General features: G+C 40.3%; 1 protein-coding gene across 3 annotated transcripts in view; it reads right to left on the reverse strand.

Moving 5' to 3' along the window:
- Positions 1-14,065, reverse strand: part of LOC126248711 (C2 domain-containing protein 5) — a 219,728-nt gene extending 205,663 nt beyond the window's left edge. For 2 of the 3 annotated variants that reach the window (XM_049950008.1, XM_049950010.1), the window contains exon 1: positions 13,869-14,065. The gene's annotated coding sequence lies outside the window, so the exon portion shown is untranslated. Of the gene's footprint in view, positions 1-13,749 lie in introns of all 3 variants that reach the window. The other variant, XM_049950009.1, reaches the window with a different exon arrangement.
- Positions 14,066-27,674: the final 13,609 nt, after the last annotated feature.

Below are 27,674 nucleotides of genomic sequence, written 5' to 3' on the forward strand. Positions count from 1 at the left end.
AAATGTAAGTTAATGCAGATATGTAGGAAAAACAAACCCATAATGTTCAGATACAGTATTAGTAGTGTCCTGCTTGCCACAGTCGAGTCATTTAAATATCTGCATGTAACACTGCAAAACAGTATGAAATGGGACAGTCACGTGAGATGTGTGGTTCATTTGTCAAGGAGATCGCATATAGGACACTAGTGCAGTCTGTTCTTGAGTACTGCTCGATTGTTTGAGATCTGTACCAGTTCCGATTAAAGGACGACATTGATACAATTCATAGGTGGGCTGCTAGATTTGTTGCTGGTAGGTTTGAACAACATGCAAGTGTTACAGAGGTGGTTTGGGAACTCAAGTGGGAATCCCTGGAGGGAAGATATTTTTTTCGAGGATCACTATTGAGAAAATTTAGAGAGCCAGAATTCGAAGCTGACTGCAGAAGAATTATGTTGCCTTCCCTCATTCTATTTGTGTGTGGAACAGGAAAGGAAATGACTAGTAATAGTACAGGGTGCACCCCACCACACACCTTAAGGTGGACTGCAGAGGATTGACACAGATAGCAAAGACATGTGTTGTTCTTTCAGCAGGGGGAAAGGTTGTTACATATCAGATGCTTCACTGTCAGGTAGGTTATGAAACCCCTTTGGAAAATAGCACCTAGGGCTACAAAACAAGCCACTGTACATGTCTCCTAGGTCTCATTTGATATGTGGAGGAGACTTCTGACTATTTTTATTGAAGGTGCGGTCATCCTCAATATCATAGCTAATGTTAGTACCAATGGCGCATATAGCTTGGATTCGGGAACCATCCTCAGTTCCTACAAATTGATGGCATTAATTGTAAAGGCTACTCCCCTGATCAAAGGGTGCAAGTGAAGCTTACCATCTGCATTAATTTGGGTCCTGTTGTTTGGAATCGGGTAGATGGTGTCAATGAGTGGCTCTGTCAACTCTGTGACGGTCCTAGCTACAGATACACTAAGTGATCAAATGTATCCAGACACCTGGCTGAAAATGACTTACAAGTTTGTGGCACCCTCCATCGGCAATGCTGGAATTCAATACAGTGTTGGCCCACCCTAGGCCTTGATGACAGCTTCTACTCTCGAAGGTATACGTTCAATCAGGTGCTGGACGGTTTCTTGGCGAATAGCAACCCATTCTTCATGGAGTGCTGCACTGAGGAGAGGTACTGATGTCAGTCGATGAGGCCTGGCATGAAGTCGACATTCCAAAACATCCCAAAGGTGTTCTACAGGATTCAGGTCAGGACTCTGTGCAGGCCAGTCCCTTACAGGGATGCTATTGTTGTGCAACCACTCGACCACAGGCCGTGCATTATCAACAGGTGCTCGATTGTGTTGAAAGATGCAATCGCCATCCCCAAATTGCTCTTCAACGGTGGGAAGCAAGAAGGTGCTTAAAACATCAATGTAGGCCTGTGCTATGATAGTGCCATGCAAAACAACAAGTTGTGCAAGCCCCCTCCATGAAAAACACAACCACACCATAACAACACCACCACCTCCAAATTTTTTTGTTGGCACTACACACACTGGCAGATGAAAATTACTGGGCATTCGCCACACGCACACCCTGCCATCGGATTGTCACATTGTGTACCGTGATTTGTCACTCCACACTACGTTTTTCACTGTTCAATCATCCAGTGTTTATGCTCCTTACACCAAGCGAGGCATCGTTTGGCATTTACTGGCATGATGTGCAGCTGAATAGAAGCCGCTCGACCATGAAGTCCAAATTTTCTCACCTGCCTGTCATAGTACTTGCAGTGGATCCTTATGCAGTTTGGAATTCCTGTGCGATGGTCTGGATAGATGTCTGCCTATTACACATTATGACCCTCTTCAACTGTCGTCAGTCTCTGTCAGTCAACAGACGAGGTCGGCCTGTACGCTTTTGTGCCGTATGTGTTCCTTCACGTTTCCACTTCACTATCATACCGGAAACAGTAGACTTAGGGATGTTTAGGAGTGTGGAAATCTTGCGTAAAGACGTATGACACAAGTGACACCCCATGACCTGATCACGTTCGAAGTCCATGAGTTCTGCAGAGCACCCCATTCTGCTCTCTCACAATGTCTAATAACTACTGAGGTCGCTGATATGGAGTATCTGGCAGCAAGTGGCAGCACAATGCATCTATTATGAAAAACATATGTTTTTGGGGTTGTCCAGATACTTTTGATCACATAGTGTATCTGGATCTACGTCACGGAGTGAAGGATTTTAGCACTTCACTTGATACATCACTTCTAAGAGGAAGCAGCAACCAGGCTTGCAGAGTACATGCGGACTGCACAGAGGGGCATTTTATGGCTTGGCAAAATTTCAAGAACCTCTGATGGACGCTCACCAGATCATTTATAAAGCCCACAATCAGTTTGCCAACAACTTACAGAGTGACAATATCAAGATTCTAGTAGTTCACTGCCAAAGCATTTGTAACAAAGTCCCATAATTTACCAGACTACATAAAAATTTTTGAATGCAAATTATCCTCGAAAGTGAGAGCCTGATGAAAACCCAAGTAAAAAGTTCTAAAATATTTAATGAAACATGGGACTTACTTCGACAAAAAAACTGCTAGATTATTGGGGAAGGGGGTATGTTCATTGGAATAAACAAAAATATTATGTTTAGCAACATCAAAATTTCCTACGACTGAACTTATCTGAATGTGATTAACCAGCAAGGGTGCTCTCAAATTAATCATTGGATAATTTTACCTGTTATCCAATTCTGTTAAATTTATAGAATCATTCAAAAAAGTTCAAGTACCACTGTGCAGAAATACTCCAGTTATGCAATAAAAGGAGGAGAATGAGACTTTAATCTACCACGTTTAGGCTGCTGGTGAAATGGAGGGGCAGTCTTACAAATAGTTCTGGATACTTTCTTCTAAAACTGTCTTCAAACGGCTCTGAGCACTATGGGACTTAACATCTGAGGTCATCAGTCCCCTAGAACTTAGAACTACTTAAACCTAACTAACCTAAGGACATCACACACATCCATGCCTGAGGCACGATTCGAACCTGTAACTGTAGCGGTCGCACGGTTCCAGACTGGAGCGCCTAGAACCGCTCGGCCACACCAGCTGGCTCACAAACTGTCTTCTACAACTGTAGTCCAAATGGTGATAGAAGATCTTTGACAGTTAAAGTGGCCTTCTGCAATTTAGGCTTGAAAGCTGGCAATAGCATGTCCAGCTGTCAAGGACACGTGGGGTATTAGTTCAGCAGCAAACATATAACAAAAATATTGTAGACCTTAGTTACAAACAAACCTTACCTTACCAGTGCTGTCAGTCAAGAGGCAGAGATTAACTAGCACCATATCATCATAGCCATGATGGTTTCCAGATTCAATAAATCCATCAAGAAGACCAGGAGAGTTGTTATGCTTGATACAGCGGATAAATAGTCTGTACACTGGTGTGCAAAACTTAAGGACGAAAGTAACTTTCACATGACATGTCGGTGCCAAGTAACATAACTCAATGAAACTTGGACCCTAAAGAACTGCTACAGTATAGTACAGAAGGTAATTGCAACATGCAATGAGACAAACAAAAGTGACATATTTATTCAAAAACAATAATTGCACGAAGCCATCACGATTTATGATGGTCCCCTTTCCATTACAAAAGGTGGGACAAGGTTCTTAACAGGGTTGTGACCACCATGGACTGCAATGCATGCTCTGCAACACGCTGCTACGCTGACAACAAGGTTAGTAAGGAGTTCTTGTGGCAGGATGTTCCATTCCTCCACCAGCTCAAGCTGTTGGATGGTCATTTGTGCAAATGGATGTGCTGCAATATGTTTCCCCACCACATCCCACATGTGCTCACTTGGATTTATGTGCTCACTTGGATGTAAGTTGAGGGAATAGGCAGGCCAGTCCATTCGCTGAATATCCTCTTTTTTTCCAAAAGCTCCTCCACCTGCACTGTTTGATGTGGTTGTGCACTGTCATCCATAAAAATTAAGTCAGGGCTGAATACACCCCTGAAAAGATGCACAAGGGGAGAGCGTATAGTGACACAATAATGTTGACCAGTGAGTGTATCACAGTACATTCAAAGATTTGGAGGTCGGTATGCCCACACAACATTATACCTTCCCACACCATAGCACATGTATCACCAAAACAATAATGTTCAACAATATTCCTGCGTACACTTATGTGTTCTCATTTCTCATCATATGAGGGTACATTGTGGATCACTACTCAGGCTGAATCTGCTCTCATCCAAGAGCATGTGAACTAACTCCCCACTGGTCCTGTTCCTATGATTTTGACACCACCTCAACAGTGCCGCCGAAGAGTGGGTGTCAACAGAACACTACGTACTGACTGTCAGGCAAAGAGACTATCCCCATGCGGTCACCAGGCCACTGTGGAGAGTGAGAATTCGTCCCTTGGAGCCCTGTTAAATTTGGCTGCTGCTGCACCAATGTTTGGAACAGACCCCTTCTTGCCCATTGCACAATAGCAATCATCTGCTGCTTTAGCTGACCACAGCCAACCACCTCCTATCCTTTGGGCAGCAGTGCGTGTGATCTGGAATGCACCCCCCCCCCCCCCCCCCAATGAATGTGAACAATGCTGTAAGCAATACCAAGCTCCTGGACTACACTTATCACGCTTCACCTTTCTTCTAGTTTCATGACGATTCTTCCCCTTGTGAAGTTATCCAAATTTTGTGTCCTGCCCCCTGTTGTAATGAAGAACACCACAGAACACCATAACTGCCTGTTGATTGACACACACTGTCTTTTTCCTGTTCCTTCAACTGCCTCGTGTTGCAAGGCCAGCCCCATCTAGCACTACAGAAACACTACTTCACACCACATGATGTCCAACTTTCTGTGCACTGGGAGACCTCTAGCAACATGCTCCCTCACTTTTACTCATTTCCATTGAGTGGGTAATATGTTATATTACTTCATCTATCTCATCCTTAAGTTTTGCAGAGTAGTGTACATACAATATGAACGAACATCTGGAAATTCAAGTGGCGCAGACACTGAGGTATCGTGATAAAAGTTTAAAATTATTGTGTATTGCATTCTGGATAAGTATTTGCTAATTAAAGGTTGTTAAGACCTACCTTGCTTTAATATAATCCAGAAAATGCTGAGAAACAGCAGGAACAGAGATTGTTACACACTCATTTAAAAAAAGAAAAAAAAGGTGTAGATATCCCAAGACGCAAAAGTTTATAGAATCTCATACATTTGTAAGGAGAGCTATTCATCACTTCACTGTCATTTATTAGTGAAATATAGAGAATCCTAGAAAATTCTAATACTATTTAACACCACTAAGCAGGTCAAAAACGTCTATTTAGTCACTTCACTCATCAGCCAGCCTGGTGTGAAATAGATGGCAGCAAACCCAAAGGTAATGTCTTAAGTCTCACATTTAAACAAATCATTCACATAGAAAAATCATACAGAGTTACCATCATTTGACTGTCACACAAGCTCTAAAACTGAGGCTTAGAAATAAGACTTACTGGTGCTGAAAAGCATCTGAACTAGGTGAAAACAAAGAAGGCACCAGGCCCTAATGGAATTCTATTTTGGTTTTACAGAGAGTACCTTGCAGCACTGGCCTCTTTTCGAGCTCACATTTGTTGTGACTCTCTCACATAACAAACAGTCCCAAGTGACTTAAAAAAAATTGGAGGTTACTCCCACTAAATTGCAGTGCAATATTTTAAAGATGTAGGATCCTTGAGCATATTCTACGCTTTGATACAATCAGTTTCCCCTCAGAGAGAAAAGCATGGATTTAGAAAGCAAAGTGAAACAAAGCTCATTCTTTCAACAATATCATGCAAACCATAGATGCAGGCCAGCAGGCAGATCCCATATTTCTAGATTTCAGCAAAGCATTCAACACTGAAGCACACTGTAGACAATTTACAATGGTTTGAGTGCACTGAATAAGTTTCAAATACGTAACTGAATGTGGCAATGGAACCCTGTATATTGTGGTAACTCGTGTTCATCAGTGACAGATGTAATGCCAGGAGTGCTCCAGGTGAGTTGACAGGATCATTCCTGTTTATCATGTACATAAACACTATCAGATAGAGAACACAGCAATCTGAACTTGCTTGATGAATGTTGTTGTATGAAGGAAAGTGTCATGGCTGAACAGAATGACTTAGGTGGGATTTCCATTTCGTGTGATGCATGGCAGGCTTCAGATGTAGACAAATGTAAATTAATGCCGACGGCTAGGAAAAATGTTCCTATAATGTTCTAATACAGCACTAATGACACACTGAATGGCTCAGTCTCTATGATTAAATATCTAGGTGTCAAATTTAAACTTCTGAGATGGTATGAAATGAAATGAGCACACATGATCAGTTGTAGGGAAAGTGAATGGCAGACTATGATTTATTGACAGAATTCTGGAGAAGTGTAGCATACCTATAAAGGGGAGTGTATACAGAATGCTTTTACAACCCACTCCCAAGTACTGCTCAAGTGTTTAGGATTCCCATCAAGTCAGATTAATGGTACAAAGCAAAGCAACTCAGAGGTATGATACTACACTTTTTACCAGTTACTTCAATGATTACAAGAGAGTTATGGAACTTTTCCATGGGCTAACACAGGTATCGTTTGAGGAATGAGGACAATTTTTTGCAAAACATGGATATTACGACAAAATTTACTTGTTATTCGTTAGTTGCAGCTATGGGTGATGATATGGCTGCTACTACCAAATTTCTCTGATTATATGATCTCATGGCAGAAAATCTGAAGACAAAGCAGTAGGGGAATATATGAACACTTGGCACGGTCAACATTACAATATTTGGAGGTCAGTTACAAGGAGTTTCTGGTACGAGAATTCTAGGTTGGCTATACGAGATATTGTTTTGCTAACTTATAACTGGCACTATCACTCGCTAATTTGGTTTTCTTGCCATGAGCTGTTTTAGATTGCTTTTATTTTTGTCACGAATTCTGTTCACAGTTTATTAAGTAGAGATGGTCATTGGAGAGGTGCGGGGGTGTAGTGGGGTAGTTGTGGGAATTGATGAGTTTGCATTTGGGAAGGTGAAGTATGGGAGGAGTGGTGGTGCTGTGGGTATCTGGGGCTGTTGTTTCAGGGGCTGGGTATTCTGATGTGGTTTTTAGAGTGGTGAGTAAGTATACAAAATGGATTTTGATTTGATTAATTGAGGAGTACATTGCAGAGGATTCCACTATTGTTTCAAATCTATTTTCTTCATACAAATTTTTTGGTATTAGGGGTTACTGACATTTAATGGTACATCATAATGTACAGTTTAAATGTTGCTTGATGGGAACTTGTACTAATGGTATGGAGAGGTACAGGAAAGGGGGGATGGTAGTGACATCCATCATAGGGATCCTACAGCTTCTTCTTATGAGTACTGTTGGAGGAAGAGTTTGCCTGAAAACCATTTACATTTCAGTTTTTTCAAGCTTGTTGGGAAAATGTATGTGCTGAAGATTGTTACTTAAATGAATGGGCGGCATTGTTTAATGTGGCTCAGGGTTCTGTTTTATGGAGAATGACCTTTTTTTGAGATAGGAGGAGGTGGCAATTACATTTGTGCTATTGTGTTTTGTTGTGATTGGTTTTTATTAGTTTTCTGAAATTGTAAGTAGTTTAGTGCATTTTTTTATGCTTGCAATTTTCTTTGAAATGTGGGTGTTGAAATTTATGTTTGAGTAGTTTTTTTATGCTTTTATGGTTTGGGTTGGTGTTTGAAGTTCACATTTATAGTTTACACTGGTGGGTATTATGAAGTATGTTGTACTTATTCTGGTCTGGTTAGGTTTTGATACTAGTTCTACTAGTTGTGGTTTGTTAGTATCTTGAGCTCTGCTCGAGCTAACCAAGTCAAGTGAAATTTCTGGAGCTGGGTTTTGGGGTTATGTATTGGTTTGTGGTATGGTGGACTTAATTTGAGCTATATAGATCAAGTGAAATTTCTGGTACTGGGTTCCGGAGTTACGCGTGGATTTTCAAGGTACTGTGGACTTCGCTTGGACTAGATAAGTCAAGTGAAATTTCTGATACATTGAAATAGGGGTGTCCGACATCTTGATGATGTCACGGATCAAAGCGGATGTGAGATACTGCAATCTTTGATATTCCCTTGAAAGTGTCTACAATAAAGGAGTCACTATGAGAGACATATGGTTGTTATGGGACTAATTTGCAACACTGGGAGTATCTCAATCACCATCTTTTACTAAAATCACTTTTAACAATGGTAATGCTTCCTGTGACACTAACTGGCTATATTATACGTATTTAAATTAAAGAAAGTGAAAGGCATTATGAGATGAGAACAGTAATGACAGAGAAAACATCAGTGTTACTAAGCCTTTCTTAAAGAGTGACTTACTTCTGTGAAACATCATGAACCAAAAGGCACATTATCATTTCTCAACTGTCCATTTATTTGCTATCGAAACATTTTACAAAATAAATTAGTTGGCAGCAGTACAGAACACATTGAAAGATTTCCTGTTGGGAACATATGTATGTAAAAATCTTTTCCACAGTTTTGATGGGTCAGCCCAAGAATTCAGTACTGCATTGGCTTTGACCCATGACATGATGGTGTTCTGGCATTTCATATCATTACATATTTGAAAGTTAGCATGTGACAAGAGGGTGTTTTGAAGGAGGTGTGTTGCTTGATGTGGTGCTCCCTTGTGATGAATTTCAATGCAGGAAAGTTGTTAAATGTGTTGTTATTTGCAAAAGATCACTGAATGTGTTGGTTAAATGATGGCTCCAACAGTGTAGTTTAACAGCCTTATGCTGACTGAGGAGATGGATGACATGCTGAGAACTGTAACTTTTCTTCACAAATAGGGTTTATTGCTGCAATATGTTAAATGTCAAAAATGTTGAAAATCTGCAAATTTGTTGAAAAATGTCTCCTTTCCATAGCAGTAATGATTGCATATGGTGCTGTCATTTGGATAATTTTTAACGATAGATTTGGTGGGGAACTTGATTCAAAAAGATCTAGGCAGGTGATCCACAAGATTGGTATTGCTTGTCTTCCATGTGATTTTGTATAGTTGTCAATGATTGTTCAGTTACTGGTCAGTTGTGAAGGGGTGTGTGGGGAGTTTTATATTCTATAGTTTACATGTTCGATATTGTTTATTTCAAAAAGTGTGTTCTCTACTTTTTAACTTAATTTCAGCATTTATTGTGTTTGCAGTAAGGAAATGGATATTGATTGGTGGAAAAGGATTTTTGGGGATCAGGGTAAGTTGGCATGATTGCCTGGAGCAAGCAGGTGAGGCAGGTATTTTAACTGGTTCCATTCACTTTTTGTGTTGATTGGACACTATACTGAACGATATTTTATTTTCTGTTCCTGTTTTGCAAAACTGCAGATTTTTTTGTACTACTGTGTTTTTCGTAGGTATACTGTTTATTGGGTTTTACTACAAATGTATTGTTGTTTGTTTAGTGGGTGACGTGGACCTCATTTTAGACATATAGGCGAACTGAAGTTAGTGATACTAATGTATGTTCATATTGTCCTGTTATTTGGTTTCTTTGTCAATCATTCATGGTTACTGTGGCATTCACTTTGACTAGGTAGGTTAAATGCATATAACAATACCAGTCCTACATCACAACTAGCTTTTTATGTTTAATGTTTGCCTTGCACTGTAAAGTTCATTTTAGCTATACAGATTAAGTGCAAATAATGATATGAAAAAATGTGTTAAATGGCTTTTTATGTTTCAGATATCATAGTTTTGTGTTTGGTGGATAGGGAAGTTCATTTTACCTATACCACTAAGTGAATTTACCGATAACAGAATTTACATCTCAGACCCTCTTCCCCCTTCCCCTCCTCTGTGAATATCACTTTCATGATTAATTGGTTTTATGGAATTCAGTTTAGCTACATAGGTTATTTGGGTTTCATTTAGGATTTATGTAATGTAAGAATAATGAATTTCTGTTCAATTTTGTAATGGAGAATCAACACACATCACCCATTAATTGTATGTTCATTTAGGCTATCTGAAATATATTTTCATGACAGAATGCTGTTGCTATTTGTTAACTATGGTAGATTGATTTCATTATAGCCATACTGAATTTAGAGGAGTTACTTATGTTTGCCATTTTGATGATGCAATGTGAGAAAGCCAATACCCTGTATCAAATGCTTCTGTATTTCTAAGGTAAACACAAAAAATTGCATGCCTATTAACAAGCAAACATAACAAACACAAAAAGAAAAATGAGAACACACACACTACACTATTTAATTTATTTTGCATGCTGCACATGGACAGAAATAGCAGGTCACCAGTCATAGCAACATGTACTAAATTTAATATATGTAGGAAGCACTATCCATCATCTAATAGCAATTCCAATTCAACTTTGTTCGTCAATAAACTGTTCTGCAAATATACATTTCTTTAAGGCTGTTATCAACTAGGAGGAAAATTCAGTAACATTTTCAAAGATTACACAAAAAATTGACCAGACACCAATGACAATATACAATCCTCTACCATGCAACCACACTGCTTTAGAGAAATTGGCTGTATAAAGATGTATGTGACATTTCCATGCTGCATGCAGTGTACCAACCAAAGTTATATGTTCCCACAAGTAAAAAAAAGCCATCTAAATTAATTTGAGAAAAATGTTCTTTCAAGGTTCATTTTAGTTTCCCATATTTATGAAAATAAGGATAACCACATACTTCTGAGTCCAAATTCATTAAAAACTTACTTCCAATCAACATGTGTTGCAACTGTTTCTACTAGAGTTATCAAAAACTTGGGTACTTTACATTATAGATATCTGAGCCCTTACAAAAAGACAATTTAAAATCAGTGTAAAAAATTAAATGAGGATGAATCTCAACATTGGTACAGGGAAGAGAGAAAATGAAGGAAAGGGGAAGTGGGACTTAAAATCAGATCATTATGGACCTCAAAACACAAGACAATATTGAAATTTGCCACGCAGCATGTGAAAAAGTATACACCTTACTTGCTCCTCTTTCCACACTACTCAGGACAAATAAACTACTGATTTTAATAGCTTAGGATGAATCCTTATGAGCAAATGTAGATTAATATTCATATTTCCATCTTACATGTTAGGACACATTATCTGTTTCATCATTTTCAACCTCTCCTTTATTGGCATAAATTCTTGTGTTGGGCTTATGAACTTATCCATTAGAACTACTAAGCATAAAAATTTGTTGAAGCTCTCATGTGCACTTGTTGAGTTATCTCCCATTGGCTTCTGTCTCAGAATCTTTAACCTACATTTATTTCATGGTTTTTCACCAGGACAAGTGACTGGCAGTGTAAGGGTTCACCATCCACTCCCAGTCTTTTAGCAGCAATGGAACCTTCAACATAGCCAGCCACTCATGCTGGTAAAATTCAAAGAACAAATGTAGGCCGAAGATCCCAAGATAAAAGCTAACAGGTTGTACAGTGGGTGGACAAAAATATGGAAACACAACAAAAGCGAGACATGTCTAATAAAGTATAGGAAAACCGTTTGCATTCAAAACAGCTTCCAGTTATCCTGTATCATTTTCAAGGGAACCTTATACACTTCAGTTTTCAAATAGTGGCAACTTCAGGTATGACGATGGAGGTAGATGGCACCATGCACCCTTCTCTCCAAAATATACCACAAAGTCTCAATAAAATTGAAATCTAGTGACTGTGGTGGCCATGGATGATGTGTCAATTCATCCTTGTACTCATGAAAGCAGCCTGTATGCTGCGAGCTGGGTGAACAGGGGCTCCATCTGCCAAAACGGTCACCTAATTCTTGGCAGTGTTGCAACCATGGAGATTATCCGTGGGGCCCAAAAGGTACCATGATACTGCTGCCCAAATCACCACCAAAGCCCTGCCATGTTTCACCCCTGGGTAAACTCAGCCACCAGTTGGAAACAGCATGAAACAAGCTTCATCTGACCTAACGACTTCCTTCCATTGTTCCATAGTCCAGGTTTTACAGCTTTGTCACTGCTTTTTCCCATTACAGGCATTTGAATCACCGATTTGTGGCTTTGGAATTGCAGCTTGCCTTGTAATTCTCAGATTATGGAGCATCCTTGATGTTTTGGTGCTGACAGGGTGCGCAAGAGTAACATTCAGTTCTGCAATGACTTTTGCAGCTGTCATTCTTGTATTTTTCATCACAATTCTCTTCAATGACAGCCCATCACAATCATGCAACACACACTTTTTTCTGCTTTGTGACTTAGCGGATGATGTTTTTCAGCTTTCCCTGTATGTGGTGTAAATCCTCGATAAGGTGCCCCTTGAAACACCAAACACTTTGGCTACCTTGGTTATGCAATCACTCACCGTATGAGCACCAACTATTAGCTTGCATTCGAATTCACTTAGCTCCAACATAGTGCACACAGACAGACCACTGTTTTGCCAATGACTGACATTTTCAATGTATCGAGGACATTGCACAGGAGCCATTTGTGATTAAATACCACAGCACAACAAGCAGGATTTATGCCCAAGCATGCATTCCTTTCAGTCTTTCTATATTTTTGCCCAAGCCCTGTATGTGTAACTAATTCATTACAAACAAACAATCACAAATTATTGGATGACCTGACAGGCAATTGCGTGCATGATTCATTATGATTAGGGCCGCAGGTACAAATTAATCTGCAGCAAAGACATCTGGGCACATACATCTTGTATAATGGTCACATTGTGTGAAACAAATTAGTTGGCCCAGAAATGCTCCTTCAGTACATTTGATTCATAACATTGCAGTTAAAATCTATATCCAAAGGCAGCAATGACAAAGGTGAACAACAAAGTGGTGCCAATTATATTTCTCAATGATGATGATTCTGTTTTTGTAAAGTCCCTTCTGAATTTGAATTGTTACAACTGCTTACACTGAATGAACCAGTGTTCATTTTTTAAGTTTCATATTATAACCTTTGGAATGCTTTAGTGCATTTCCTATGCTTTTTGTTGAACTTTGCACATACAGCACAAACATAAACATGTACTACGCAACTGCTAAAAAATAGACAATGGGTCTGTAGTACCTGCAGCAGTTGTGATTTCTTAATAATAGTGTGCTGAAAAAAAGGGTGTAACATAACATTTACATCATCATTAGATGTGGAGCACAAGCTTGTATTAGGGGAGGTAATTGATTGTCATATTTTCGATGCTGACAACCAGGTATTTATCTTAAGAAATTTAGGGCAATCACCGAAAACATAAATCCGCATGGCCAGGCCAATAATTGGAACACCATAGGTGAATCTGTAACTTGATGTGCAATTTAACATTTACACAAACAGAAAGCACTGCCACAAGTAAATGGTATTACAAATACTAGAACCAAATTGAGACCAAGGCGAAATAGACACGCAGTAGAATCATGCTTGTCCGCGTAGTCACGAAGCCATGGTCTCACTTCCAAATATTTAGGGAATTTACATGATGATAATTCCGAACAGTACAAGTAAAGAATTAATTTACCACAGTCCACGCAGCGTGATTTATACTCTACATATTTATAACAATTTATACACGACCTTTTTTTTTTTTTTTGCCAAATCTACAGACAAATACTGAGCATTCTAAAAGAATTATCTAAACACTATCATAATAGCATGCACACTGCTCGCTAAGAATGCGTCACGTACTTTTAATTGTGGAACTACAAAGCAATGAACCACCGCTGGATAAATAAAATATGTATTCGTTCGAACAACTGAAGCTCCGGTATATTCTAAGGTTGAGCTTTCTTTTCGTGAATACTCACTGTATACTGCTCACTGTTGTCTACTTTCGAACCACACATTCTCAACGCTGCCGCGTTATTTCAAGATACACACACAAAAAAATGTACTTTATGTTGACAGTTTATATGAACTCCAGTCGGCATAGTTTTTTTTTGTTTGTTTGTCTGTTTGTGTGTGTATAAATATCTCTAGTACCCGCCTACATACGTAACTTCACAACAATATGACCAAAGATTCTTAAAAGACAAAACCTACAACACGATAACATCTTAGCCGACGCATCTTTGAAGGACCGTCGGTCCACATGCAACGACTTGTCTGCGCAGATATATTCGCAAATGATTGTGCTGCAAATGTGGTAGACACGACACAAGTTCCAATCTATTGTTCGCCCGCCATGCCTCGATGTAGAAAAGAAATTTCAGTGGCTAGCGCCAACATCCTCTTACAGTATCCTCAAACTTTATTTCACTTATTCAGAAATGAGGAACTTACGATGCAAAAAGCAAAATACCAGAAATAGGAAGACAGATCAAAATGGTCTACACAGTGGTTGCTTAAGGTAAGACAGTTTTCACACATAGATTTACTTCACGAGTTGCAGAGCGAACTAGACTACTGGCGTCGTTATTTGAGGATGGATTTAGGAATGTATAATTATCTTTTGATGCTCATAACTTCTAGTAAATAGGGAAAAAGTTTGTATGAGGAGAGAAATTTCTCCACATGAGTGGCTAACGGTGATATTAAGGTTCCAGACAATAAGCTACAATGATGCAGAATTTCCAACTGCAGTTTCGAAAGAAGCGTTGAATGAAATCATACGCAAGTAAAGTGAACTATTTTCGCTGTCCTGAAGGTTGATTTTACAGAGGCAAGTAAAATGCTGTACTTCAGTTCTGACAATTTAAAGCTCATATTTTTACGGTTTTACAGGTGTTTGAGATGCAGTAGACAGACTTCGTTATTTTACTTAGCTCTTTGCAGTAAAGAGTCCGCAATGAATTATTACGTAGCGGTTCCCCATTTGCCATGTGTTTGAGGCGCAGTATACAGACTTCGTTATTTTACTTAGCTCTTTGCAGTAAAGAGTCCGCAATGAATTATTATGTACCGTTTCCCCATTTGCCATAGGCTCAACCGTTCAACTACTTTCAGATTCCTATCGCTGTAGTACCTGCTTTTAATTTTCTCCAACCATGTATGATCCCTAAACATTTCGATCAATTGGGCAATAAACTATGTAGAACACAGACGTGTTTCTGCCATTTTAAAATTCACTCTGCATCCAGAGACGAGAAGTACGTGACCAAACAAACAGCTGACTAAAAGACGTTTTAGCGACAGGTTTACGGTCGTCTGCGCAGATGTGACTTCAAAACACAGATCTGAGCAATTTTACTTAAAACTCAAACTTGAAAGTTTGCACACATCTCATACCTGCGCAAAACTCATGCCCACACGCAGCGATCTCTCTGTGCAATAGTGATATGTGTAGACATTTACATGGTCAGATCGTTGCGTGTGGATAGGCCTTCAATTCTTTGGGCGTAGTTCGCATGACCATTGGCACAAATTCAGATATTTCTCACTTGACAAAAAGCTATACAAATTTTGTACTATCATTATATTTTTGCAGTTGTATTTTACAAATTTGTTACCTGCTAGATACTCATCTACACCATATAACACCTCTGAAGTAGGTAAGCATGAACAGTTGTTTTGAATGCAAAAATATCTTCGATCATTTGGCGTCACAAAATAGTTTGTTGTACAGCTTGTTTGCCATTTGTGGTAGATCACTTTGTTTTAGTGTTGTATTTTAATATTGGTCTAGTATATTTCTCGTTTCATCTTGTGTTGTGTGAATGTACAATCTCGTTTTTAACTACATGCTGGTTATCATCAGCTAACATTTTCCTAGTGAAAAGTATTACTTGCAAACTATACAGGGTGTTCAAAAATATGTCAAATACTTTGAGAGGTGATAGTACTTAGTACTCATCAAAATAAGAGAAATAAGTCCAATAAACTTGGGTCTGGAAATTTATACTTTCTGAGATAAGTCCCAGAAGTGCATACTCTCTGCTATAAACACGTTTCCATGAAGTGTTCAACATGGCGTCCATTCATAACTATGCACCCCTCTGATTTCCCGGTGTAAAGACTAATGCATCTTTTGAAGTACACACTGTTGTTGTTGTATCTGCTGGAACATATTGAACATGTGACCCTATAGTGTCCCCAGATCATTGATTGGCGTCACATAGACCAGTTCCTTGAAGTGTCCCAATAACCAAAAGTCTAGGGGATTGAGGTTTGGGGAACGAGCAGGCCAGGGCGTTGGGCCCCCTGACCAATCCAGTGGTCCTGAACTGTCTGCATGAGATGTTCGCACACACTGTAATGAGAGTGTGCTGGTACACCATCATGCATAAACCACATTTGCATCTGTTGCTGTTATGACACAGCCTCCAGCAAGTTAAGCAATACATTAATGAGACAGTCCAGATAATGCGCCCCAGTTAGCCTTTGTGGTAGCACGTATAGCCCGATTAACCTGTCACCATGTATGCCTGCCCATACATGGATTGAGAATCGGTGTTGATGCCCTCTTTCCTGAATTTCTTGGGGATTTACATCTGCCTATACATGATCGTTGTGGAAATTCACAACACTATCTATTGTGAGCCCTGCCTCATTGGCAAATAACACCTTGATGTGGACAGTAGATCTGTAGCACACTTCTGCAACAGCCATTGACAGAACCGCCATTTGCCATTGTGATCCTGTGGCCTGAGGGCCTTAATGCGCAATAGATGATATGGGTACAGCAATAGACTGTTTACCTATACTAAAAATATGGTTCAGATTGTTGTTATTCTGATTAATTATAACATCTAATAGCATTTATGGTTAATATTCTCACAAAATATCTTTTATTTTTATGTAATTAAAGCTTAAAAAACATTAAATATCAAGCTCTGGTCATGTGATCGAAAACGCTCTGTTATTGGCTGATGCTCTGGTGATGTTACAGGCTAGGAGTAAAACGAAGCTATACTTGTGTTATAGGAGTGTCACCCGAAGTCACGAGAATTTTATGTGCTTTTACTGCAAATAATGTAGTTATTTAGTGATGAAAAACGCAATTACAACTCTTAAGTAACAATAGAAATGAATTTTGTGAATGCTGAGAGTGGGGGGCCTTGGAAAAGTTGACGCATTTGTGCTTCACCCATTTAGGGAGCAGATATGTGCAACAATGGACATTCTTTTCCCTGTTTCCTGAAATATCATTAAACTTGCTCAAAACTAAGGAATTGTAGAACTTTTTCAAATGGGTCGGTATATTATAACTAAATTATTCTTGACAAAACTTCATGCTGACTTCCTGTGTAGCTGGCAGACATACTGCAGCTATTAAGCGTTCTGTGGCGCAGTGGATAGCTCGCCCGACTCCAATGAAAGAGCTCCTATGTTCGAATCCTGGAAGGGTCACATGTTTTTAAATCTTTTACACGAAATATGAAAACAGCTTCAGCAAGAACTGATTGTAGCAGTTGTTTCGATTGTGAGATGTATTATATATAGCTTCACCCCAGTCTTAGTCTGAGAAACAGACAACAGAAGATAAATACATTTACATTGTAAACAAATAATCCACTTTTTTGGAAAGCATTGCTAGTAGTGAATATATCACCATGCGTCAACAGTGCAACGAGGTGTAGGACGATGCAGGTGAGACAAATGTAAGGGCCGTGATGCTTATGAATTTAAACTAACGTTAGCGTCTGAAACAGTTACTTCATCTTTATGTAAGATGATGAAACTGCAAAAGTGTAAACAGTAAGGATCCTAGCTGGACAGTACAAAGATAAAAGAAAAGCATTATTCCTAATAAAGTAAAATGTTGGTGGTCGCATTAACTAGAAAATATGTTTTTAAATGTGAGGCATTTGAACAGCGATTGCAAATGTAAGCACATGTAAACATCAAGGAAAACACAATTATATTTTGCTTCTGATTAGCGTCGTGAAGTTTTGTAATTGTGATTTGGATTTCATATGAGAGGATTGACGAATCGTTTGACAAATAAGTTAGAATATTCTTTCAAGTTGGATTCGAACCAGCTATCTGTGCACTTATAAAACTCGATGGTTTACCAACCTAACAAGTGGCCCACTGAATAATTGATAGGAAATTGGGTAAAACGACAATTTTCACTACGAGTTTAATTCCGTTCAGTGACGCTGTCCTTTCTTGTAACAGTGGGAAAGCCGATCTCAGAGGTAAATTAACGTTAATTTCTTAGTGCGGCACGTTTTTAATGAAGTTATTGAAATTGTGCGTCGACATAGTGGCAATTTGCTGGTACAGTTCAATCACATTTTACGAATCTTCTCATTCTCTGGAACATTCAAAAACAATTTTTCAGCAGTTTTTCTAGATGTATTTGTACAGCTTGGTAAAAATGTCGTGTGGCTAGGGCCTCCCATCGGGTAGACCGTTTGCTGGGTGCAAGTCTTTCGATCTGACGCCACTTCAGCGACTTGCGCGTCGGGATGAAATGATGATGATTAGGACAACACAACACCCAGTTCCTGAGCGGAGAAAATCTCCGACCCAGCTGGGAATCAAACCTGAGCCCTTAGGACTGACCTTCTGTCGCGTTGACCTCTCAGCTATTGGGAGCGGACGTACATCATGATACTACACACCCATTGTAACCCATTTTGCGAAACAAAAATTCCAAAACGAGACATCACTGTGAATTAGTATTATGGCAGTAGGTGCAGCGAGCTAGCCAGTGACATTACAGACATCACATGACTCGAATGGTGCCTTTTAGCGGGGATACAAATTATTTTAATTTCAATTCCTATTTTATAAGAGAATACTGAAACTCAAGAGGAAAAACAGCGTGTTAGGATCATATAATGACATAATTAATTATCTAAGACAATTTCCAGAAAACAGTCAAATATCCTGTTTTTCATTAACTAACCCCCCCTCCCCCCCTCCTCCAGGTAGAATGAGACACGCCTTCTGCCGCTGCTAATCGTCGCACATTGGTCCCTGGGGGCTTTTTCCACCCAACATAGCGCACGCTCCTCCATGTCAGGCTTGCGGACAGTGCTGGGCTTTCCACTGTCAGACTTCTGAGGTGCAACGGTACCTGTATCCCTCAGACCGTGGAAAAATCTGCTGAACAGCTTATCAGAACATGCAAATAGTAGGTTTCCACTACTAAAAAGTGGTGGAAGAGAGACAATGTAAATGTACTACACCATCTGTATGTACAGACGACATAATAATGCTAAACACATGAGTGAATCCGCGTTTGGAAGAAGGTATAACACTGTGATACATACCAAGGGTTGACAGTTCTGTACAGTGAGGCGCACAAACATAACGAAAACCAACATACCGTACAGTAAAACACGAACCACACAACTGATTGCAGAGCACCTAATGTTATATAGTGTATTGTGAGTAAGACATCATAATACCCTGCTGACACATTTGGCGGAGCGCCAGTGCAACAGCTGTGCTAATATCTGCAACCAAGCATTGTGCATCCCTTCTTATAAATAAATGTTTATCTTGGAAAGTATGTGTTTCCAGGCTAATATTTAATGCACTTATTTTTCTTGTTATGATGAGCACTACCAGCTCTCAAAGTATTAGACACTTTTTTTTTAACACAATGTATAAACAAGACAATGGATGGACTTGTGTTTTTTTTAAAACAAAGACTTGCACCATCTTTTAGGAACTGCACTTTCTGTGGCTCATGCAATTCCCTTCTGAGTTGTGAAACAACTTTTGCTAGCACTCAAGATTCCCCAGAATGTTACACCATATCACGTCCAAAATTCTCCTTTGACAAAGTACAATTTACTTATTATTTCCTTTTATGAGAATTTTTATACAGTTACTGACCCGCCCAGCTACCAACATGTGCTAACGTCACCACTTCTGGCACAGGGAAGTAAGTAATAGGGAAACAGGGTTTCTACCCGAATTTTTATGTCAAATTCATGCGCAAATTAATTAAACTGTGACACCTGATTGTTTTACGATCTTCACCTACTGTTCTGTTAAGTGGTTTATGACGTCAAGAGGGTTGATTTGTGACTCCTTGGAGATAATCCGTCCTTCTGAGAAAGCGCAACACCTCTTCCCCTCCCACTACACATCTCTGTTAATCTCCAACCCTCCCCCTCCCCCCTCACTGACACAAGCACACTTTCAAGCCTGAGTTATTCGAATAGCCCCCCCCCCCCACTCTGTCAGTTTGATTGACTGATTAATTAAATCAATAAATTAGTTAACCCATCCCCCTCTGCTAAATGCCCCAGCCCCTTCCTTCCCCAATAAGGAAGCTGGCGAGAAAAAGACTCAGTCTGTACTGGAGAGGAAGTATCTCACGACAGGAAATTCAAATCAATGTCAATTGCATAGCAAAAGATATACTGTTTATTTATAAAATCCAATTCATAGGGGTGTAATATCTCTTTTATTTGGTGGAAAAAGCTCATCATCTCTGATATTTGTGAAGAAGTAAAAAAATTAATTCAGTAGATTGTTTTTTCTTCCAGTTGCACATGGAATACAGTGATGAAATCGATATGAGCATATCTCACGGCACATAATCTTCTGATCATATCTTCGCACTGACCGCAGGCCAGACGTGCCGATTGGTACATTGTGGGGTCACATGATGACTGCTTCTCTGGGCTGCACCACACACCGGTGTCCAAGAGGCCCCACTATGCCTATTCGAGCCCCCCAACCGCTGTCAGCCACTGCCCCACCAGCCATCTCGTGGTATATTCACACCCCAATTTGCTAATTCCTGCCACATGTCACTGCTTGGGAGAATTACGACCAATCTGTCCAAACCACCAAACCATAAAGTCTCAGAATACGGCACTAGTTTTTTGTGGCCATCTGGCAGCCAGGTAACCCACACAGCCATGGTCCTCTTTGTTCATGGTGGTGTCCTTGGTTAATATGTGGCTGGTTTCCTAGGACGACACCTTTTGCCATGTGGGGCATATGGCGGAGGTAGCCATTGTCCGGAACAAACTGACATTTCCAGCTTAAGGCTGCTGCGAGCGAGGGTTACAAAGAAAAGTTCCAGCCAGCCAGCTAGTCGGTTCTTGCCCTCAGCTGCGTGGGTAAGTCCAGGCAATGGCGCCCTCTGGATAGCTAAATAGTGAACTAATATCAGTGTGCATTGAGCTGTCACTGCGATCGCATGTGTTGCATCTATTCTCTGTGGAAGATTGAGCAATTCAATATCGATCACTGACAGGTGTTGGCGCTGGATGTGCTGATAACTTCCGAATTTCTATCATTCTAATCACCCCCAGATGCCCTTCATGGCCAGGGTGGTGCACTCTGAATACACATGCGTCCACGACTGCAACTTCGGCTGTGGCAGCAGTTTTCTCTGACTTCTGAGTGTTGAAACTGTACAAGGGGACAGGCATGCTGCATGTGGACATCTGCACATGAGAGCATGGGATGCATGAGTGTTTCAGACACCTAGCCAGGATAACTACTACTTTGGATTGGACTGCAGTTTAAGTGTGTCGTGTTTAGTGCTTCCCAATACATCGCAGTGGACTCTGTCTTGCAGTGGTATTTGTAGTTGTCTCTACCCTATCATGTAGTAGGCCCTTCCTCCTCCTTCTCCTTCTGAATGTAGCAGAGAGAACCAATTTAGGAATTGTGGAGTGCTTCATAAAGTACACTTATCAGACCTGTAGTGGTCGGGAATTCCACAATCGTGACGGTATGAATCCACTCCAAAATTTGAAATTCCAACTATCATTTTATTCAGCACTGCTTCCAATCGACATGTCAAATCCTCGATTGGTCAATTTATTGTTTCCAGTAGTGGTACTGAGAGCACACACATCAATACAATCACTCTGCAGATTGTTTAAGGACATAGTATGTGATTGAGCTGAAATTTGAAATTCTCACCTACCTCCAATGAACTGACCTCCTGCCAAAGGACCTAACTGTTCCATTATCCACCAACAGGACGCAAGGGAAGAAAAAAATCTGGAAGAGTTTGGAAACTGGACAGTTGCGGGATTGGATCCTACCACATATACTAGTCCTAGTATCCACCAACAGGATGCAAGAAAAAATTGCCTATACACAGAGGGTATCGATTTAATTAATTAGTCAATGAACCTAATAGAGTGAGGGAATATATCTAAGACATCGACATCTGAGGATTTACCAGATGTCCACTATTTCATTCTGGACAGAAGAGTGGTTAGTGTGGCACATGACAGACGCTCGCTGGACAGGAAGTAGCCACGCAAGAGAGAGTGAGAGAGAGAGAGAGAGAGAGAGAGCATATGTTTCGAGAGGAATTTCCCAGGTTTCAATATCGAAGAGTTGCCGCCACCCGTATCAAACAGTTGCTGCCACCTGGTTCTTTGTCTGAGTGGAAGTACTGGAGGGTTGAGGGGAGGATAGGAGGGAACTGGAGGGAGGATGGCTGGTGGGCTTCCTTCTCCCAGCGTCCTTTACTGGTGGTATTGTGAACCAACTCAGTCAGTATCTGCACAGCAGGCGAGCACATAGAACAATTGCTTCCACTGACCTGACATGAAAGGTATGTGTTTGGGAGCAAATTGTGCAGGTGCTGCAACCAGAAGTAGCCACTTGAGGTGGCATAGGACACTGCCATGTAGAAAGAGAACCACGGCTGTGGGCGTGACCTGGCTGCCGGATGGTCACAAAAAATGACTGCAGTATTCTGACTAGACCTGGTGATTTGGACAGATAGGTTGTAATTATCCCAAGCAGCCTGAGCATGCATAGTGGGGCCTCTTGGACACCAGCACATGGTGCAGCCTTGCAGTGAGGTCAGCTCTCAAGCATACAATGTACCAGCCAGCACGTCTGGCCTGCAATCAATGCAAAGATACGATCAGAAGTTTACATGTGGTGGAATATGTTCACGTCGTTTTCGTTACGGTAATCCTTGCGCAATTGGAAAAAAGTGATCTAATGAATTACTTCTTTCATATGTATTTTACAAGTCCTGCGTCTTCCCAGTCAGCAGAGAATGATGAGCTTCTCGCACCAAACAAACTGAATTTGATAAATAAAGAGTGTATCTTTTGCTATGCAATTGACATTAATTTGAATTTCCTGTTGTGAGGTCCTTCCTCTCCATTACAGGCTGAGTCCTTTCCTCTCCAATTTCCAAGTGGGGAAGGGCAGGGGACTGGGAGATTTTCCAGAGCGACATGGGTTAGTTAATTTATTGACTTAATTAGTCAATCAAATTGATAGAATGGGAGGAATAACTCAGGCTTGAAAGTGTGACTGTATCGGCGAGAGGGAGAGGGGAATGTTGGAGGTTTCCAGAGGGATGGCGGAGGTGGAGTGGTAGGAGGAGAGGTGGGAGGCTTTCTCAGAAGGATGTATTATCCCCAGGTGGTCAAAAATCAGCCCTCAGGATGTCATTAACCACTTAGCAGAATAATAGGTTAAGGTCATAAACCAATCAGCTGTCGTAACTTAATTAATTTGCATATCAATTTGATATAAAAAGTGGCGTAGAAACCTTTTCACCCTATTCCTGAGGTATGTTGGCCCTGGATTGAAAGCGCCCAGCAGATTTACGGTGAGGGGCGATGTACTGGTCAGCCTAGATGTTGGCTTTTAGCAGTTTCCGACATCACATTAGGTGAATAATGGGCTTGTTCCCATGTTCCACCTCAGATACACACTACGCAAACATTTAGAGCACTTTATCACATCTGCACTCAGAATTTGCTCTACACACAGACAGACTGAAGTACATTGATCTTGGAGGGGGGTGAATAGGCGGTTGAAGGTCTTAGGTGTTTAGTCTCCTCAAACACTTAATCAGTACAGCGTAGCAATACAAGGTATTCGGTTTACTGTTTACATATTTTGTATATTGGACAACTCAGCTTCACCTGGATGCGTAGTCTAAGGAAGTTTGCAGCACTTACATTTGCCAGGTTTCTAGAGAATATCTGAATAGGAAGTCTTAATGGCTGTGTCTTCTGTACTGTGTGGAGAATCATAGTAATGGGTTTTTGTGTATTTATTATGAGATTGTTTCCAGAAAACCTATTTGTAATGTAGGAAGTGCATGTTTTAATTTCATTTTGTAAGTCTTATTCGGTCGTTCATTTTACTAGCACACTTGAATCATCTGAAGATTTAATATGCTTGGGATGTGAATTGGTTCCAGGTCATTCACAAGGAACAAAAGCAAAACAAGCCCCAGAATGAAGTCTTGTGGTACACCTTACTTAATACACATTTTTTCTCCGTTGTAGGATTTTATGTTATTCCTTTCTTGGAATGTAAGTTCAACTATTTGCTCTCTGCCTTGTAGATATGATTTTAACCACTCATGGGCTGCTCTCCTAACACCCACAAACCCCAGTATGTTGAGCAATGTTTGGATGCTATTGAAAGGACTAGAAAAATTGCAGAATTGTGCTTTTTACTGTTAATTTTATTTAAAGCTTCATTCAGGGTTGCAAAGATGGCAGCCTCAGTAGACCTGGATTTACAAAATGCCGGTAGGGGTGATTTGGGCCTACAGTTACATAGTCTTATTTATCCCTTTTCTGTAGAGGAGTTTTACTTTGGCGGTTTCCAGTATCTTTAGGAATACAACCTCTCACAGATTGTTATGATGGGAGAATACTTCTTTATTATGAAATTAGGGACATAATTTACACCAGAGGAGTGTTTTAATATGAATTCCTAAATTATGTGTAGCATTCCCTTCTCACTGGTAGGGTGTAGGAAGAGAGACTTATTATTTGAGCCTCATCTGTTCCGATTCGTTATGACACACCATGAATCTTGCTGTACAAGATTTTCTACTACCTGCATGAAGTGCGAATTAAATTTATTTGCAGTTTTTCTGGGGTCTGATAATACATGTGGACTTTCAGAGAGGTCAATATTTTGGAAATCTTCATGTTTTGCTGCTGTTTCCCTCCTTACAAAATTCCACATGGGTTTCATTTTATTTTCCTGTGATCCTGCTGAGAATGTTCCTGTACGATTTGAATAGGTATATAACTCCCAAAATGTATTCTATTTGGACATTTAGCATAGTAAGTGTCTGAAGGTATTTGTAGTCCAGTGGTTTTTCTTTTTGCATTTTCTTCTTTTTAAGAAGGAAACACAGTTCAAAGTAATAAACAAAGTTGCTAATGAAGCTATGAAATTTCTTATCTGTTTTTGAGCACTTATATATTTCTTCCCATTTTTGTTTCATTAAGCAAAGGAGAAATTAATTTGTGTTATCAGCATCATAGCATCTACTGATGTTTATTAAGCATTTCCTTGACTTTGTTATTCTGATATATCAGGTACACCAAGGTCACTTGTAAATCTTTTTACAAATGGTCTTGGCTTACTGATATTTCAGAATGATATAACAATTCAGACCATCCCCAACAGTTGACACTGTGTCAAACATATATAATTGTTGAGTTTAGTTGATTTTGTGAGTGGAGAGTAAATTTCTATACGATGTGGTAGCCAAATCCTGTATTCAGTACTTCTGTAAGATATCCAGGAGCCTGAGTTGAGACCCCTTCTGTCGTCAGAAAGATGGAATGTTGACTGTGGTGGAGAAAGCCAGTTGGCAGGGCGCTAATGATACAACACTAACAGAACAAGAGTTTGTTGTCTTGAATATCAGCATCGCTTTCAGAACAAATTAATGCATCAACATTGCACATGGCGACCATGTTCTGTAATTCCGCCAGACTCTGGAATCTCTGAAACGTTAGATTGCGAGCGTTGTATAATCTTAATTTTTTTCCCTGTAGCGGTCAAACTACTTCTGCGTTGTTTCTGAGCAGACTTTCAAACGATTCACGGCGTTGTTGAGCGGCGTTGTGTTGTTTTTCTTGTTGTTTTGTTTTCTATATTTGTGTGTTTTATATGTGTGTGTGTTTTTTTTTCCTCGCTTGTAAATTGCACTGCTTCGATCAAAGATAAAAATTTGTTTTGCATGTGAAAAAGAGCGTACTAGGTTGGATACCTTTCATGTAACTGTCGTAATTTTTGGGGCATACATTAATTGTGATTAGTGTGTTGCATACCAGATATAAATTGAACTAATGCAGACACGTAACCAAGCTAAAAGTAGGCGGTCCAACAACTTAAGCAACATGGACCAAGGGGATAATTTGATTTCGAATATTAACGCGTCGGACGGTTCCGAAAATGCAATTGGGAGTACTTCAGAGGAAATGCAAAACAGGACGAACGGGCTCACATCAGAGCCAAAAATTAATTCGCCTCCAACTAACCAAATTGATTTGGTAGAACTCATGAAAGCCTTATTGCAACAACATAAAGAAAACGCAGAGAAATCTGAAAAATCGATCCGTGAGCTAAGCAAACAAATGACGCAGAAATCTGAAAATCGATCCGCGAGCTAGGCGAACAAATAGACGAAAAACTAATCCAGCAGACAAATAAAGTCGACAAGTCGATGCAGAGAGTGTCCGATGATATCTCACAAAGAATAAACAATCTGGCAAGTGAAATAAAAAGTGATATTATGAAATAATTAGGCCGTACATTTGAACAAATCGATGATCGTCTGCAAGCCTTAGAACAGGGCAAGCAGAGTCACGATGCGGAATCGAAAAAGAGCGAGGAACAGCTACTTAGGAATTTCAAATCGCTGAGAGAAGAATGCCAAAGGGAACACCAGCAGGTACTCTCCAGGGTCCAGGAGGCGGAAACGCATTGTCCCGCGTCCGTTAGCAACAAAGTAGCGGACAACAGTCAAGCGATTCACGCACTTGAACAGCAAGTAGAACAATTGAAGCAGACTGGGGCAGAGGACAACAGACAAATACATGATAAGATTGCAGCATTAGCGGACATCGTAGGCATGATGAAGGTGACGGAGAACGATAACAATACTACACCGGTAGCGGTCGCAGAGACTGAAGATGTGCGTTCGCTTCTTAGATTTCATAAGGGACAGTTCGAAGTGAACAGGCGACACAAAGCTGTAACAGGTGAATTACAAGAATGCGTGGTGCATCTGGAAAGCCGCATGGGGTGTGATTTAGAACTCACCAATAGCACTAAAAATAGCCATACAAACAGTGCAGAGAGGAACTCCGGCCACGAGGGAGACTTTGACGACAGGGAAGAATGTATTTGAGGGGCAGACATGAGAAAAATATAAACATTCAAGGGCCTCGCCAGGAGGAAAATCGGGGATTTGATTTCAAACATTTCCTTACGGTGAGAAAGTTTGAGATATTTCGAAATTCGCAAAAAGGAATACATCCACGAGCATGGCTCGAGCAATTTGAATTCTGTCTTCCCCCTGACTGGGCAAGGACACATAAGATAGAATATATTTGTGGCTATTTGGAAGGCGAACTGGCGATTCGCATGAGGTCAGCAGCGCGACACTGCAACTCCACTCGGGAGTTTCGACAAGCCTTTCTGTCCGTCTATTGGTCGGAAGCGGCACAAGATAGGGTCAAGCATGGCATAATTATGCTGCCAAATTTGAACCAGTCTAGTTTCGGCAGCCCAGCACGCCTATTCGACCACATGCTGCAGGCGAATCAATTTCTATACAACCCATACGAGCCTGCGGAACTAATCAGGATATGCATCACCAAATTGCCTATGCACTTGCGCCACGTCATTCTTGTGGGACGATGCAAAGAGGACGTGGAAACGTTTAAGACACTTCTCCAAGAGTTGGAATATAATACAGGAGAATGCCCGCCTAATCAGGCACA

This window comes from Schistocerca nitens, chromosome 3 (assembly GCF_023898315.1).
Source record: "Schistocerca nitens isolate TAMUIC-IGC-003100 chromosome 3, iqSchNite1.1, whole genome shotgun sequence".
Taxonomy (NCBI): Eukaryota; Metazoa; Arthropoda; class Insecta; order Orthoptera; family Acrididae; genus Schistocerca; species Schistocerca nitens.